Source organism: Aquarana catesbeiana, linkage group LG02 (assembly GCF_042186555.1).
Source record: "Aquarana catesbeiana isolate 2022-GZ linkage group LG02, ASM4218655v1, whole genome shotgun sequence".
NCBI lineage: Eukaryota > Metazoa > Chordata > Amphibia > Anura > Ranidae > Aquarana > Aquarana catesbeiana.
The window spans coordinates 199,992,382-200,010,137 of NC_133325.1; the positions used below are offsets into that span (position 1 = coordinate 199,992,382).

General features: G+C 41.7%; 1 protein-coding gene across 4 annotated transcripts in view; it reads left to right on the forward strand.

Moving 5' to 3' along the window:
* The window catches only part of ENOX1 (ecto-NOX disulfide-thiol exchanger 1), an 855,443-nt gene that overhangs the window by 130,843 nt on the left and 706,844 nt on the right, over positions 1-17,756 (forward strand). Inside the window, exon 1 of one of the 4 annotated variants that reach the window (XM_073614183.1) lies at positions 16,592-16,612. The exons of the other annotated variants lie outside the window; for them this stretch is intronic. The gene's annotated coding sequence lies outside the window, so the exon portion shown is untranslated. Of the gene's footprint in view, positions 1-16,591; positions 16,613-17,756 lie in introns of those variants that run through there. 4 annotated transcript variants of the gene reach the window in all.

Consider the following 17,756-nt stretch of genomic DNA (forward strand, 5'->3'; position numbering starts at 1 on the left):
CAGCCCAGATTTTGGGCTGAATTCGGACCTGAAATGGACCAAAAGACGTACAGTGTTTTTGTGCAAAACGCACCGGACCTGCTGCGGAGATATGTGAACCGGCTCCATAGAGAGCCGGTCAAAATCTCCTGCTATTGCAAATTGAATGCAGAGAAAACCGCATCAAATTCGCAATGGTGTGAACCCAGCCTCAAAGCCGGCCATAGATAATTTGAATCTCGACCAGTCCCTGCTGAACCAGCCAAGACTTAAACCATCTATGGGCAGGCTGATTGTACCCAAGTCGACCCGTGGTTGCGGGAAAGAAAATCATCATCTATGGCCTGCCTAACTATGAAGAGACCATAAACAAGATTTATTTTTCCATAATAGGGAGGTAACTAAAAAAGTGGAGGTCTTGTCCATGAGGAGTGGATGGTCAAGGGATATCAGTACACATAATTTGGAAAGGGGCAGGAACACTGTTTGCATACTAAACACCCAAAAAGTCAAAGTGATAACATTATTGTCCTTGGAAAACTGTAACTAATCAAATGTCAGGAGGTGAAAGCGTGCATTAATGTGTTTGTCAATGCGAAGATGTCCAGTATTCTTCAACCCAACTTTCTGAATATGTGGGAGCCCTGGCTTACTGAAGCCCTTTCAGAAAAAGGTTTCCCCACATTGGGGTTTTTAGGCAGCACAATAACAGGTATAGACACAGTTATATGAAAAAAGTATAATAATTTTATTGGATAATGATAGACCATCAAAGTTAAAAACTGTGAGCTTCAGTGGGAATTATTTAAAAAATAAGCTGAACATACATAAGCAGACATTTGTTCATAATCATACTTTAAATCATGAACATTAAACCTGACGCGTTTCAACCCCTACAATTGGGGTCTTCTTCAGAGGTTCAGTCTGCTGGGGAGAACACAAAAATAGAGTTGATATACATATACATGTTCCATTCGTATGAGTATAGTATAAACTACATTAGCTACGCAATACTTTAATGCAGTATAGTTACCAAGTATAGGTATGTTCAACAAAGAGCACAGATTCCCACATGAAGATCCCTTTAAAAGATAAGTTGCTTTGCCCTCTTCTCCAGTGGGGGGCTCCAACCTCCTCTATCACCGCCACAGCCCAGACCAGGATAGTGAGACGTAACGTGGCTTACGAGAGGTCACACTTTTGAGCACCGCCCGTCAAAGCGGACGACTGGCCGGAAAGCACCAAAACACCTGTGATAAAGGTTTGCAGGGAATAATAAATAAAGGCCCATATAGGAATAGTCAAGTTTGATCAGTGGGCTAAAAAAGCCACTACAGGATCAAGGGCATTATAAATATGGTATATGTGGCCCAAAACCAAGGAAGGTTCTGAACCATAAACATCTGGTGTATGTTCAAAAAGAAAAGAAAAGAACATGCACAAAGAAAAACTGCAAAGAGATTAAGAAGTATTGAGTCTGTGCTGGAGAAGAAGTGGTAATGACAGAGTGAGAGAGGGTGATACAGAAAGACTAAGGGGTGGAAAGAAACATGCAGTCTAGATGTGATAGAATGAACAAAATGCAGATAAGTGCCAGTGAGGGGGGGGGGAGGGGGGAAAAAAGGGGAGGGGGGGGAGAAAAAGGGAAGAGAAGAGGAAAAAGAAAAAAGTGAAGAAGGAAAGGAACAGAAAAAAAGAAAGAGGGAAAGAAATGGAAAAGAGAAAAAGAAAAGAAGAAAAGAAAAAGAAAAAGAGGGAAAGAGAAAGGGAGAAAAGGAACCGTTGGGGGGTGAAGGTGTGGACATACAAAATATGATTGTTACCTCAAAAAGTGCTACATAGCTCATGTGGATGCATCAGGTTGTCCCATATAACTAGACTGTTGCTTGTTGGCCAACCCGGGATTGGTCATAAGCTATATGGGACTCAGGTAGTGGTAGCCAGACCTGAGTCAACCAGTCTAAAAATAAACAAAGTATATAATTGTAAGGTATATGACCACATGTATTATCAGTGGTCAAAAAATATATTTAGCAATCATAAGGGTCGGTAAATCCCGACTATTTGGGGCAAAACGATGCTATAACAACACATGGCTTAGAGAGTGTACTTACTGTGTGGTAGCTGAGTGTGACAGCAAGTGTAATAGCAGGCAGCAGGATGTGTTAGCAGTTCGCCAGATGGAAGAAGATTGAGAAAATACATCAGGTGTAGGTTTTTATACCAATAGTTAGGGGGTGTGTATACCTTGTATTCATCCCTTCAGGTGTGCGCAATCCGCCGATAATCCAAAGACGGGCGGCAAGGCGGCCAACGTGGCCGCCCAGTGTGATCTCCCTGGCGTTCCGGAAGAGCGAGGCTCCGAAATCTCGTCATCCTCGCCGAAATCTCGCGATGTCTATGACGTCACGTCGCTCGCGCGGGGCCCCGCGCATGCGCAGTGACGAAAGGCATCCGAGGATGTTCCGGAATGCCGCCGGCAAGGAAGAAAACTCCCCAATGCGGCGCTCGGTGGCCAACCGAGCGCCTAAGGGGAAACATGGGGGGGGAGGGGCCGCCAAAACGGGGGCAGGCCTGTCCCCTCCCCCTACCTTGCCGGGAAGGCACGTCACAGGTCACTCCCGCCTCGGGGATAACAGCAGAGAGAGTGCCAGAGCTCCCCCAGTGGAGGAAGAAAGCAAATTCAAAGAAAGGGGGGAAAAAAAATAATAAATATGAACTGTGAGGATGCCAATTCCCCACGGTTCAAGATTAGCATTATTGATACATATCTTAAATATATCTACCCATGTAAGGAGCCTCAGTGAAATATAGGAAAAGATCAGTCACATGCATAGATATCTTCACACCATCAATTTAAGAATAAAGAAAAAAGAAAAACAGCAATATCAAAATGATGGCATATAATAACAAGTGCAATTGGATCAGCACAGGGAGAGAGGGAAGGGGTTAACAAGGGGGGGGGGGAATGGGACATAGTCAATAGTGTCAGTTATTTTTATTCTTTTGGACTATGTTGAATTATAGCCCATCAGAAGGAGGGACAGGACTATTGTGTTTTGCCAGAAACAAAGCCTTTTAGGAATGGAGCAAACGAAATGGCCTCGTTCAATCCTGGGAACAAGCTGGAATTTAATTTAAATATCCACCTCTGCTCGTGCTGCAATAAAATTTTGTTCCAGTCGCCGCCTCGAACTGGTATATGAATTCGATCGAGCGCGACGAAGGATATTATGGGCATTTTATAGTTGTGAGTTTCCATCACATGTCGCTCAAGTGGCACATATGGGTTGCCAATTTGCATATGGTAGATGTGTTTAGATATGCGCTGGTGAAACTCTTTTTACAGTTTGCCCAAAATCCATAAGAACCAAACCAAACCTCCCGGACGACCAATTGTCTCCGGGAATGGAGGAATCTCGGAAAACTTGAGCAAAGTGATTGACTCTTTTTTACAACCATTCGTCACGAGCATGCCCTCGTTCCTTAAGGACACATTACATTTACTCCAATTGACTCAGGAGGTATCCCTTCCACTTAACTAATTTTTCGTGGCCATTGATGTTGAAGCCCTGTACAGCTCGATCCCCCACAACAAGGGGATCGAGGTTGTGCGGGCACTCCTCCAGAGAACCAGCAGATATGATGGAGCTCTGGGTGAGTTCATCATCGATGGCCTTGAATACATCTTGAATCACAACTTTTTCCTCTTTGACAATTCCCACTACCTCCAGGTACAGGGCGTGGCTATGGGCACTTGCTGTGCCCCGGCCTACGCCAACCTGTGCCTGGGGGAGTGGGAAAGGGCGCTCGGAGAGGATGAGGATTTAGCCACATACGTAAGTTGCATACGTATGTGGCGACGTTACATCGACGATATCCTCCTGGTCTGGGAGGGACCTGAAGAATCACTACTGAAGTTCTTTGACCACATCAATCAGAACGAACGCAATCTGAAGTTCACTATGACATATGACCGCGATCAAATAAACTTCCTAGATGTACAGTTGAGACGTACCCCTGAGAATCGCATCTCTAGCACCTTATTTCGCAAAAGCACCGCAGGAAATACCATCCTCCATGCGGATAGTTTTTATCCTACATTTTTGAAGAGATCTATCCCATATGGACAGTACCTGCGTCTACGCAGGAACTGTTCTGATGAGGTTCTCTTCAAACAGGAAGCACAAAAATTGCAAACCAGATTACTAGCACGGGGTTATAGTCGTTCAACTCTGCGTAAAGCGTACAATCGTGCAGCTGCACAATCCAGACATACTTTGTTGTTTGGTGAAAGGACTAAGGGCAACACCGATACGGATCCCACTAGAGTGATCCTGCGCTTCTCCAGACAACATAACGAGATCAGAAACATTATTCGTAAGCATTGGCCCATACTTCGAGACGACCCAAAAGTTAGTAGGTTCATTGCAGATATTCCCTCAATCACCTTTAGACGAGCAACCTCACTAAAGGATAAATTGGTTCAAAGTGAGTTCAAAACTGCACAAAAACGACGTAGGCACTGTTCTATCCTGGGATCCTTCCCCTGTGGACACTGCTCCTGTTGCCCATATATAAGACGTGAAAAGATTTTTACCCTCCCAAATGGGACTACTTTTAAACCATCACATTTCACCAACTGTCAAACACGTGGCATAGTGTACCTCATGTCTTGCGAATGTGGAGCACACTATGTCGGAAAGACCAAACAAGAGTTTCACCAGCGCATATCTAAACACATCTACCATATGCAAATTGGCAACCCATATGTGCCACTTGGGCAACATGTGATGGAAACTCACAACTATAAAATGCCCATAATATCCTTCGTCGCGCTCGATCGAATTCATATACCAGTTCGAGGCGGCGACTGGAACAAAATTTTATTGCAGCACGAGCAGAGGTGGATATTTAAATTAAATTCCACCTTGTTCCCAGGATTGAACGAGGCCATTTCGTTTGCTCCATTCCTAAAAGGCTTTGTTTCTGGCAAAACACAATAGTCCTGTCCCTCCTTCTGATGGGCTATAATTCAACATAGTCCAAAAGAATAAAAATAACTGACACTATTGACTATGTCCCGTCCCCCCCCCCCCCCCCCTTTGTTAACCCCTTCCCTCTCTCCCTGTGCTGATCCAATTGCACTTGTTATTATATGCCATCATTTTGATATTGCTGTTTTTCTTTTTTCTTTATTCTTAAATTGATGGTGTGAAGATATCTATGCATGTGACTGATCTTTTCCTATATTTCACTGAGGCTCCTTACATGGGTAGATATATTTAAGATATGTATCAATAATGCTAATCTTGAACCGTGGGGAATTGACATCCTCACAGTTCATATTTATTATTTTTTTTCCCCCCTTTCTTTGAATTTGCTTTCTTCCTCCACTGGGGGAGCTCTGGCACTCTCTCTGCTGTTATCCCCGAGGCGGGAGTGACCTGTGACGTGCCTTCCCGGCAAGGTAGCGGGAGGGGACAGGCCTGCCCCCGTTTTGGCGGCCCCTCCCCCCCCCATGTTTCCCCTTAGGCCGCATTGGGGAGTTTTCTTCCTTGCCGGCGGCATTCCGGAACATCCTCGGATGCCTTTCGTCACTGCGCATGCGCGGGGCCCCCGCGCGAGCGACGTGACGTCATAGACATCGCGAGATTTCGGCGAGGATGACGAGATTTCGGAGCCTCGCTCTTCCGGAACGCTGGGGAGATCACACTGGGCTGCCACGTTGGCTGCCTTGCCGCCCGTCTTTGGATTATCGGCGGATTGCGCACACCTGAAGGGATGGATACAAGGTATACACACCCCCTAACTATTGGTATAAAAACCTACACCTGATGTATTTTCTCAATCTTCTTCCATCTGGCGAACTGCTAACACATCCTGCTGCCTGCTATTACACTTGCTGTCACACTCAGCTACCACACAGTAAGTACACTCTCTAAGCCATGTGTTGTTATAGCATCGTTTTGCCCCAAATAGTCGGGATTTACCGACCCTTATGATTGCTAAATATATTTTTTGACCACTGATAATACATGTGGTCATATACCTTACAATTATATACTTTGTTTATTTTTAGACTGGTTGACTCAGGTCTGGCTACCACTACCTGAGTCCCATATAGCTTATGACCAATCCCGGGTTGGCCAACAAGCAACAGTCTAGTTATATGGGACAACCTGATGCATCCACATGAGCTATGTAGCACTTTTTGAGGTAACAATCATATTTTGTATGTCCACACCTTCACCCCCCAACGGTTCCTTTTCTCCCTTTCTCTTTCCCTCTTTTTCTTTTTCTTTTTCTTTTCTTCTTTTCTTTTTCTTTTCTTCTTTTCTTTTTCTTTTTCTTTTCTTTTTCTCTTTTCCATTTCTTTCCCTCTTTCTTTTTTTCTGTTCCTTTCCTTCTTCTCTTTTTTCTTTTTCCTCTTCTCTTCCCTTTTTCTCCCCCCCCCTCCCCTTCCCCCCCCCCCCCCCCACTGGCACTTATCTGCATTTTGTTGTTCATTCTATCACATCTAGACTGCATGTTTCTTTCCACCCCTTAGTCTTTCTGTATCACCCTCTCTCACTCTGTCATTACCACTTCTTCTCCAGCACAGACTCAATACTTCTTAATCTCTTTGCAGTTTTGCTTTGTGCATGTTCTTTTCTTTTCTTTTTGAACATACACCAGATGTGTATGGTTCAGAACCTTCCTTGGTTTTGGGCCACATATACCATATTTATAATGCCCTTGATCCTGTAGTGGCTTTTTTAGCCCACTGATCAAACTTGACTATTCCTATATGGGCCTTTATTTATTATTCCCTGCAAACCTTTATCACAGGTGTTTTGGTGCTTTCCGGCCGGTCGTCCGCTTTGACGGGCGGTGCTCAAAAGTGTGACCTCTCGTAAGCCACGTTACGTCTCATTATCCTGGTCTGGGCTGTGGCGGCGATAGAGGAGGTTGGAGCCCCCCACTGGAGAAGAGGACAAAGCAACTTATCTTTTAAAGGGATCTTCATGTGGGAATCTGTGCTCTTTGTTGAACATACCTATACTTGGTAACTATACTGCATTAAAGTATTGCGTAGCTAATGTAGTTTATACTATACTCATACGAATGGAACATGTATATGTATATCAACTCTATTTTCGTGTTCTCCCCAGTAGACTGATCCTCTGAAGAAGACCCCAATTGTAGGGGTTAAAACGCGTCAGGTTTAATGTTCATGATTTAAAGTATGATTATGAACAAATGTCTGCTTATGTATGTTCAGCTTATTTTTTAAATAATTCCCACTGAAGCTCACAGTTTTTAACTTTGATGGTCTATCATTATCCAATAAAATTATTATACTTTTTTCATATAACTGTGTCTATATCTGTTATTGTGCTGCCTAAAAACCCCAATGTGGGGAAACCTTCCTTTTTCTGTTTCAGTTTTAAGGGGTGAGCAGCAATTTTCTTTTCTTCTCCCTAGTGTCCCCTCCATTTTTACTGAAGCCCTTTCAACCTTAAACCCTTCTAGCTTTGCTATGTGGGGGGGGGGGGGGGGGGGAAGAAGGGTGTTGGCTGAGGGGGTGGGCGGGAGGGGGTAGCTTAGAGCTGTTCTCCACTTTTTCTGCATTCCTTCCTTTTCCTAACATTTTTTATCTGCCCTTATGTCAAAGGCCATTATGAACTACTCCCTCAAGCAGTGCAACCAGTGACTTTGCATATTGGGCAGACACACTAGGCCACTGTTTGTTGCCATTAGCATCTTCAGTGCAATGCGTTGCTCTTTTTCCCCTACTACACAGCTTTCAAACCTTTTAAAACCAATAAAAATACTGAAAAATAAAACTACATATTGTGATCAGGATATACTGTATGTTGCGCAGTGTTTTTGATTCGTTTGTTAGTTTATTGATTATATTTTGTCTGTTTTGAAACAAAGGGGTTACGTTTGTTTTCTGGTATTGATTGGAGCGTATGATTATTTGAGCAGCTTGTGATTATTATTTTCATATTTGTTTTCATTCAAAATACATCGATTTTTCTAAATGCCGTGAGTCTGAGATTAGCAGGAACATGTGAGAGATGTAGTTATGTTGCTCTGAGTATTGCATTTGAAAGTTGACTAGCAAGTTCATTTCCAATTATAGATCATTTCATAGGATACAATTACGGAGTCTGGCTTTTCACTCTGTGCCCCTTCCAAATGCTTAGTGGTTCCACAAAGAAGGCAGTAGCATTTGTTTCCCAAGTTGCTCATTGCCAATAACTGATTTTTTTTTTTTTCCTTTGGGAAATTGAAGTGTTGTCGTTTAGCATTCAATCCTATTGACTCCATTCTTCACCTGTGGTCCATTTTGCATTGCAATTTGAATAAGATTTCTTTTTAGATTCTATTTATTTTCACTTTGAACGTTGATCAAAAGCCAACATGAACTCAAATTGCAGTAGCTGTAGGTCATTTTTGAATAAAGCACAGGATTTCTTTGGGACAGAAATTGACCTTTTGACTATATTTTGGTATGGTGCAACTGTACATGAAGCACTTAGTAGAAAGGACAAGCTATGTATATATTAAAGTGCTGTAGCTTATAACCACCAAAGAAATTTAATTTGGGTACTTGTAATGTCTAAAGACAAGTGCAAATCGCATTCAAAATAGTAAAAAATAAAACAAGGACAATAGTGCAGATTGATTACAGCAGTTTTGTTTAATCCTAGTTCAAATTTTTAAGCCAGTGGTTGCCAACCTTTCAGACCTCATGGACCACTAACCTCACAATTTTGAATCCTGTGGACCACTAACATGACTTTTACATGCCTTGTACACACACTGCTGGCTTATACACACAATGCTCCGGCTCTTTGCCCCCCCTTCCCGGATTACACTGCTGCCTTATACACACAATGGAAAATAAATATACCGCGCTAAATGCTATATGCAATATATTGCTAAATACAGAAAAATAAATTTAAAATACTGAAAAAAAAAAAATAAAACAGTCCCCAGTGAAAAGTGCTGGTGCTTGTGGAACAATGATGAAAAATTCATATACAATGCTGTGACTTGATAAGTAGTTCCATGCGTCTTATGTGCTTGAATAGGGAGCCCCCCTAGTAGATGTGCACTCACCCTTGGGATTGGACCAACTATCGCTTGTTAGGTCAAATGCTTGTGAGGGGCGACCCTTGTAGATATCCTCTGGACCGTTGGTTGACTATGATGAATGTTTCTCATGTACATGGATACAATAGAGAAAACCTCATTGTGCAGTTCCGTTTAACCACTTAAGGACCAGCCTCGTTTTGGATTTTAGGTGTTTACATGTTTAAAACAGGTTTTTTTGCTAGAAAATTACTTAGAACCCCCAAACATTATGTATTGTTTTTTTTTCTAACACCCTAGAGAATAAAATGGCGGTCATTTAAATACTTTTTTTTGCACCGTATTTGCGCAGCGGTCTTATTAGCACACTTTTTTTGGAAAAAATTCACTTTTTTGAATAAAAAAATAAGACAACAGTAAAGTTAGCCCAATTTTTTTTTATATTGTGAAATATAATGTTACGCCAAGTAAATTCATACCCAACATGTCACGCTTCAAAAGTGCGCCCGCTCGTGGAATGGCGTCAAACTTTTACCCTTAAAAATCTCCATAGGCGACGTTTAAAAAATTCTACAGGTTGCATGTTTTGCGCTACATAGGAGGTCTAGGGCTAGAATTATTGCTCTCGCTCTACCGGTTGCGGCGATACCTCACATGTGTGGTTTGACCACCGTTTTCATATGCGGGCGCTACTCGCGTATGCGTTCGCTTCTACGCGCTAGCTCGTCGGGACGGGGGGGTTTTAAAAAATTGTATTTATTTTACAATATTTTATTTATTTTTACACTGTTTTTAAAAAAAAATGGTGTCACTTTTATTTCTATTACAAGGAATGTAAACATCCCTTGTAATAGAAAAAAGCATGACAGGTCCTCTTAAATATGAGATCTGGGGTCAAAAAGTCCACAAAAGATATAAAATATTTACAAAAATGTGAGGGGTGTACTCACTTTTGTGAGATATTGTATATGCTTATTTGGAAAGATCCCCCCCCCCCCCCCCCAGGTCTAGCATTACCTTCTACACACTTGTGTATGACAGTCATTTGATCAACATTTCAACTATGTCACTGGGTAGGCATTATAACATGAAGTATTACCTTTTGTAGTTCAGAAATGATCAGGCAAGCCATGTGGTGCCAAGGGTTGGGGGGATGTAAACCTTCACATGGTTTACAGACTGCAAAAGAAAACCCATTCTGGGCAGTAAACAAAAAAAAGCAGTAACCTCTCCCTCCAATTATAGGCAGTCCATAGCAGTACACCTCCTACCCTTTTCATTGTTGGTCAGTGGCACCCCCCACCCCCGTCCATAAACCAGTGGTGATCAATGGTATCAAAACACAAAAACGCACCATAATTGGTGGTCGTTGGCAATAGATTCTCCCTTTCCTAATGATTATTGATCAGGGGAAGTAAAACACCCCATCTTTCCCTATTATCGGTGGTTAGTGGCAGGAAAACCTGAAGTCTGGTTTGGTTTACTGCCACATGTGACAGCGGCATGGGACACAGACATGTTGTCAGGTAAAAGTTTGCGGAGTACAATAACTATCTCTGCCACTGTACTATAAATGGGGGATTTATTTTTAACCCATCGGTGAGTGGGGTTTTTTTTTCCTAGAGCTGGGCTTTACATTTACATATTGCGCAGGAGCATAAGAAAAGCTGGATGACCCCTTATGTATGCCACTGCAGTCTTCTAGAAATTAGATTTTCCATCGCAGCCAATTGACATTTAACTGGTGACAGTTGGTCATGGTGGTCATATCACCCATATATTAGCCAATTCACATTTTTTTTGAAAGTAAGGCTTCATTCTCACAAGGCGGATCCGCTGCCACGGAGCCCGCCTCTGTCCGCCAGCTCAGCAGGAGATCTCTCCGTTGATCTCCGCTGAGCCGGCGGATGACGGGTCCCTCTCTGCTCACTGAACGGGGAGGGGCTTGTCGAGCGCCGCTGGTTACTATGGAGAGATTGGACAAAAATGGATCATCAAATCTCATCCGATCCGCCAGGGACGGATGCGACCGCAGGGGCATCCGTCTGATTTTAGCGGATCGGTCGGATTTCAGCGGACATGTCACCGCTGACATCCGTCGCTCCATAGACTAGCATGGAGCGCCCGTTCAGGTCCGCCGACAAAACTGACAGGTGGACCTGAACGGTCCGACAGTGTGAAAGGGGCCTAAAGAGGCTTCAGAAACAAATTTGGAATTTTAGCTTTGAGGATCCATTTAAGAATTGACAGGGTGTTTGTACTGTGTAATCCACAAGAAAAAACTGAAAGTTCTGAATAATGTATACCTAAAGGCAAAACTTTTTTATTTTATTTGGATAGAGTGGAAAGGAATTAGAACACCTGTCAGGTTTTTAGTGTTGTCTGTGTCCCTGTTAGGTAGAATCACCCTCTCTATTTGTCCTGTTCACCATTATCGCCTGGAGTGAAAGTAAAAGAAAATCCCAAATTTTGGGCTTTCACCATAACCAGAATAGACGGGAAATCTTCCAATGGGGACACTAGTTCTTGTCACCCGTGTGACAATCTGGGATTCCTTCACTTTGGAGGGGTTCCTCTCACTTCCTGTTTTGACTATGGGACAGGAAGTAACGGGAAATCTCCCCAAAAGGACACAGATGGCCAAAAAAAAAAAAAAAACCTGATGGGTTTATAACCTTTCCCTTTCTCTATCCAATAGGAAAAAAAGTTTTTCTTCTTAGTTTTTAGAAACATGCTTTTGAAATAACTTTGATTTTGTTAAAGCTAAATTCCAGTTTATGGCAATTTTACAGTTACCTTGATCCAGCTTGGAGCAATGCAAATATGTATGTGCCATATCTGTGGGATGTCGCTGGAAATCACTATAGTAGGCACGATACTACAGTGATTGTCGTCATGCTCCAGATCCCTGCCTTGCTGCTTCCTGAACACAGGAGGTTGCCTGCTAATCACAGGCACCTTTCAGAGAATACTTTATATTTTCTCAATGAATGCAAAGTGTTCTCCGATTTGGACAAGGTAGAAATTGTGATGTCATTGCCCCACCTCTCCCCCTTGTCCAATGGGAGAATGTTTTGCATTTATTGAGCAAATGGAAAGTGTTCCACGAATTGTGTCCATACTTAGTGAGTGACCTTCTTTGTTCACAATTCATCAGGGCAACCGCTCAGCACAGAACTTGGAAGCTGTTGGCGATCATTGATGTAGCAGTGCCTACTACAGGGATTTCCAACCTCCACAGGGATCCCACTGGTATGGCATATACATACTGTACGTACATCAGTCCAAGTGGGATCAATGTAACTATGTAAAAATCACCATTCAGTACCTAAACTTCCTGCTTTAAACTTTGCATAATTTAAAAATATAGAGTGCTGTACTACAGAAACAAATGTAAAAAAATATGTATGTTCAAAAATAGTCTAGGATTAAAACAAAAATAATTAGTTGGATATTTCCTAAAGCTGCAATGTTGGAAGTTCTTTGCTAAATTACTGCTTGCGGAAACCCTACAATTCTTTAATCACCATTATAGGTTACTAGGCTGACAGCATTGTTCTTACACGGTGGGATGAGAAGTTGGTGAAACGGCAGTAAGTAGCAGTGGGAAATGAGTCGGTGGGAAGGATAAGGATTAAGGTAGTATAGTTGGCAGACAGCTTGCAGTATTCTGAGGACACAATCTGAAGTGGGGGTAGTGTATTTGGCACTCTGTGTAGAAATCTGTGATGCTAATTAAATCATAAAATACAAGATCTCTCCCTCTGTAATTTATGAAAGGCATGACAGGTCTGAGATTAAATTAGAATACACTCAAATAAACGACAAGTGTTGCTGTAACATATATTTATTAGGGGATGAATTTCATTTTGCAATAATTCCAAACCATAAACACAAGGAAAAAAACACAGAAAATTTTATTCGGAGATACAATAATAAATCGGTGTACTGTTATTAAATAAGCCTGACGACACATAAGGGGATATTTTATAATGGTAAAGTACAGTACCCATAGCAACCAATTAGAATTCATCTTATGCTGGTCTGACTTCAGCAGTTTGACTTTTGATTAGTTGCAATAGGTTATTGTGCTTAAACCTGAGTGTCTCTTGGAATTGCTGTTTTACGCATTTGTGCTGCCATTAAACCTTAATAGGCTGTTAAGCCTTGTGCACGTGGGTATATTGATGCATTTGAAGTAATTTCTGGGTGTATTTCTGCACCCAGTACAGACCGCTACCCAAAGTAATGAATGGCTGTACGCTAGCTATGCACATGTCTATGCCTTGCTTGCATAAACTTGTGCACAGGCATAAATCCTGGAACATGTCTTTTGGGTAGTCAGGGATTTATGCTTTTGTGCAAGTTTATGCAAGCATTGCATATACTAGTGTACAGCTGGCATACAGCCATTTATTTAGTCAGCTGTACTCTGTAGCCGTCTCTCCGAGGCGTAGAAATATGTGTGCAGTTTATGGCAGATGCCTCAAACCACCTGTTTGCATGAGGCCTGAAACATTTTTATCTACTCACCTACTAGAAAACAGTCTCTGCTGCAGGATCAAATTAACACTGTAAATGATAAGGACCAACTGTCTCCATGTTGTTTATTATTGCTCACATATGCGAAGATCAAAATCGAATCCCCTTACAATGGTATCTCCATGCTCTAGAAGGGTTAAATGCTTGTTAAGTCTATGGGGTGGAGGACTAAGGTGTGACAGACTGCCTAGCACCCCGCTGGGGTACTTCTGCCAAGATGCAGCTTCCTCCACTCTGGAACCAGGTATTATAGCTGAGTACGTCACCCAAGAACTAGACTAGCTTAGGTGCAAACTGGAACTGACTTTATTGTAAATTCACACAGTGTATATATACCACACAAAATCAGGTAGGAGCTTGATCACATTACGCTAAAAAATGCAAACTGTAAACAGTAATATCAGTACATCTAATGAACAGCTACCATAAACAGTAATCTAATTACATAAATATATAAACATCCCACAATAGTTTGGTAACTAGGTAAAGTGGACACAATGCTAGTCACATCTCCAAGAGGAATACCGGACAGACGGAAACAATAGGTGACTAAATTAATAATGGGCATCAGGTTGTTTTTTTTGAGCTGATTATATTAACATCTATTCTGAGTCTAGGAGGGGGAGGGGTGAAACAATCCTTGCTCGTTTGGGCACAGAAGCCCCAAATCTGTATTCAGGTCTTAGGTTCCCGGAGTCTCTGTGTTTTGGGGAGACATGGACCTGAATCTGAAGCAAAACCACTCCAAAGGACCCCCAGGCACACACTTTACAAAGAATAGAGCCCCCTTGAAAGATTTGCAACAGTGACCGCTTACAACTGTTATAAGTGGTATCCACATACCCTGCAGAGAATCTCACCTTGTAAAATGTAATACTATTTCTGGCAGTGCCATTTACATTTTCATCGTAAAATTATGTAGTGGTTATCCATTTTCAGTACAGATTGGTGTAGAATAACAGATGATTGGCAAATACACATTGTAAGAGTTTTTCTCTGGAATATCCTGACATTTCAGCATTACAATACTGAAACAATTTAGAACTATAGACTTGCAATTGCAAGCTCAGTTTAAAGGTGCACTGAATTATACAGGTGATAAAATAGATCAGATTTACTGAATGGCAAGAAACTTCTGCTGCATACCCACAAGCCTTTGTCTCCACCCCCCACCCCCCCTTTCCCTTTCCCCCAACTCCCAGTTAACAATTAGTGCTTTGCACTAATGTAATATATAATGTAATAGACTGCATTATGGAAAATTGGGGATGTTCTGTTTGCTGTTTAGGTAAGCGGGGAGGCAAGTTAGATGCAGTTCCTGCAATTGGAGTGTAATTTTAAGTAAGTGTCTTCAGAGCTAAAGAAATGCAGATGATACCCTTCTTTATATTACAGCAGAGATATCGCTAAAGTGAGCAGTTATTTTGAAAAAGGGCATGGTTATACAACTATAAGTTTCTTTAGAACATGGAAATGTAGGATTCTGTAATAAACTTTTCTAAAATCCTTTTAGGCCCATTCACACTTGGTGAGGAATTTTACCTACAGTGGAGAGAACAAGTATTTGATACACTGCCGATTTTGCAGGTTTTCCTACTTACAAAGCATGTAGAAGTCTGTAATTTTTATCATAGGTACTCTTCAACTGTGAGAGACGGAATCGAAAACAAAAATCCAGAAAATCACATTTGTATGATATTTAAGTAATTAATTAGCATTTTATTGCATGACAAGTATTTGATACATCAGACAAGCATAACTTAATATTTGGTACAGAACCCTTTCTTTGCAATTACAGAGATCGTAAGTTTCCTGTAGTTCTTGACTAGGTTTGCACACACTGCAGCAGTGATTTTGGCCCACTCCTCCATACAGACCTTTTCCAGATCCTTCAGGTTTTGGGGCTGTCGCTGGGCAATATGGACTTTCAACTCCCTCCAAAGATTTTCTATTGGATTCAGGTCTGGAGACTGGCTAGGCCACTCCAGGACCTTGAGATGCTTCTTACGGAGCCACTCCTTAGCTGCCCTGGCTGTGTGTTTCATGTCCTTGTCATACTGGAAAACCCAGCCACGACCCATCTTCAGTGCTCTTACTGAGGGAAGGAGGTTGTTGGCCAAGATCTCGCGATACATGGCCCCATCCACCCTCCCCTCAATACGGTGCAGTCGTCCTGTCCCCTTTGCAGAAAAGCAGCCCTAAAGAATGATGTTTCCACCTCCATGCTTCACGGTTGGATGGTGTTTTTGGGGTTGTACTTGTCCTTCTTCCTCTGAACACGGCGAGTGGAGTGTAGACCAAAAAGCTCTATTTTTGTCTCATCAGTCCACATGACCTTCTCCCACATGCCCTCCACATGACCTCATTATCCAGATGGTTATTGGCAAACTTCAGACAGGCCTGGACAGGATTTTAATCCATGACGGCGTAGTGTTTTACTAATGGCTTGACCAGGTCTTGCTGTGTAGTTCTGGGCTGATCCCTCACCTTCCTTATGATCATTGATGCCCCACAAGGTGAGATCTTGCATGGAGCCCCAGACCGAAGGAGATTGACGACTTCCACTTTCTAATTGTGCCAACAGTTTTTGCCTTCTCACCAAGCTGCTTGCCTATTGTCCTGTAGCCCATCCCAGCCTTTTGCAGGTCTACAATTTTATCCCTGATGTCCTTACACAGCTCTCTGGTCTTGGCCATTGTGGAAAGGTTGGAGTCTGTTTGAGTGTGTGGACAGGTGTCTTTTATACAGGTAACGGGTTCAAACAGGTGCAGTTAATACAGGTAATGAGTGGGGAACAGGAGGGCTTCTTAAAGAAAAAATAACAGGTCTGTGAGAGCCGGAATTCTTACTGGTTGGTAGGTGATCAAATACTTATGTCATGCAATAAAATGCAAATTAATTTTTTTTAAATCATACAATGTGATTTTCTGGATTTTTGTTTTAGATTCCGGCTCTCACATTAGAAGAGTACCTATGATAACAATTACAGACGTCTACATGCTTTGTAAGTAGGAAAACCTGCAAAATCGTCAGTGTATCAAATACTTGTTATCCCCACTGTATAACAGTTCTAAAAGTTTGCTGACGATTAATGTTATTTAACCACTTGACAACTGGGCACTTAAACCCCCTTCGTGACCAGACCAATTTTCAGCTTTCAGCGCTCTCACACTTTGAATGACAATCACTCAGTCATGTAATACTGTACCCAAATGAATTTTGTGTCCTTTTTTTCATACAAATACAGCTTTCTTTTGGTGGTATTTGATCACCTCCTGGGCTTTTTATTTTTTGCGCTATAAATGAAAAAAGACAGAAAATTTTGAAAAAAAACGCATTTTTCTTCGTTTCTGTGATAAAATTTTGCAAATTATTAATTTTTCTTCATAAATTTTGGCCACAATTTATACTGCTATATATCTTTGGTAAAAATAACCAAAATTAGTGTATATTATTTGGTCTGTGTGAAAGTTATAGAGTCTACAAGTTGTGGTGCAAATCATAAAAAATTGCTGGTGGCCTATCTCATTTCTTGTGACCCGAACAAGTCAGGACAGTACAAATACCCCCCAAATGACCCCTTTTTTGAAAGTAGACATTCCAAGGTATTCAGTAAGATGCATGGTGAGGTTTTTGATGTTGTCATTTTTTCCCACAATTCTTTGCAAAATGAAGATTTTTTTTTTTTTTTTTCCTCCCACAAAATTGTCATTGTAATTGGTTATTTCTCTCACATGGCATGTGTATACCACAAATGACACCCCAAAATACATTCTGCTACTCCTCCTAAGTATGGCGATACCACATGTGTGGGACTTTTTCACAGCCTAGCCACATAGAGAGGCCCAACATGCAGGGAGCACCATCAAGTGTTCTAGGAGCATAAATGACACATCTAACTTGTTAACTACCTATTACACTTTTGAAGGCCCTGGAGCACCAGGACAATGGAAACGCCCACAAAATGACCACATTTTGGAAAGCTAACACCCCAATGTATAATCTATGAGGCGTAATGAGTCTTTTGAATGGTTCATTTTTTTTCCAGAAGTTTTTGGAAAATGTTGAAAAAAATGAAAACGCATTTTTTTTTACACAAAGTTGTCCATTTATAAGCTATTTCCAACACATAGCATGTACATAGCAAA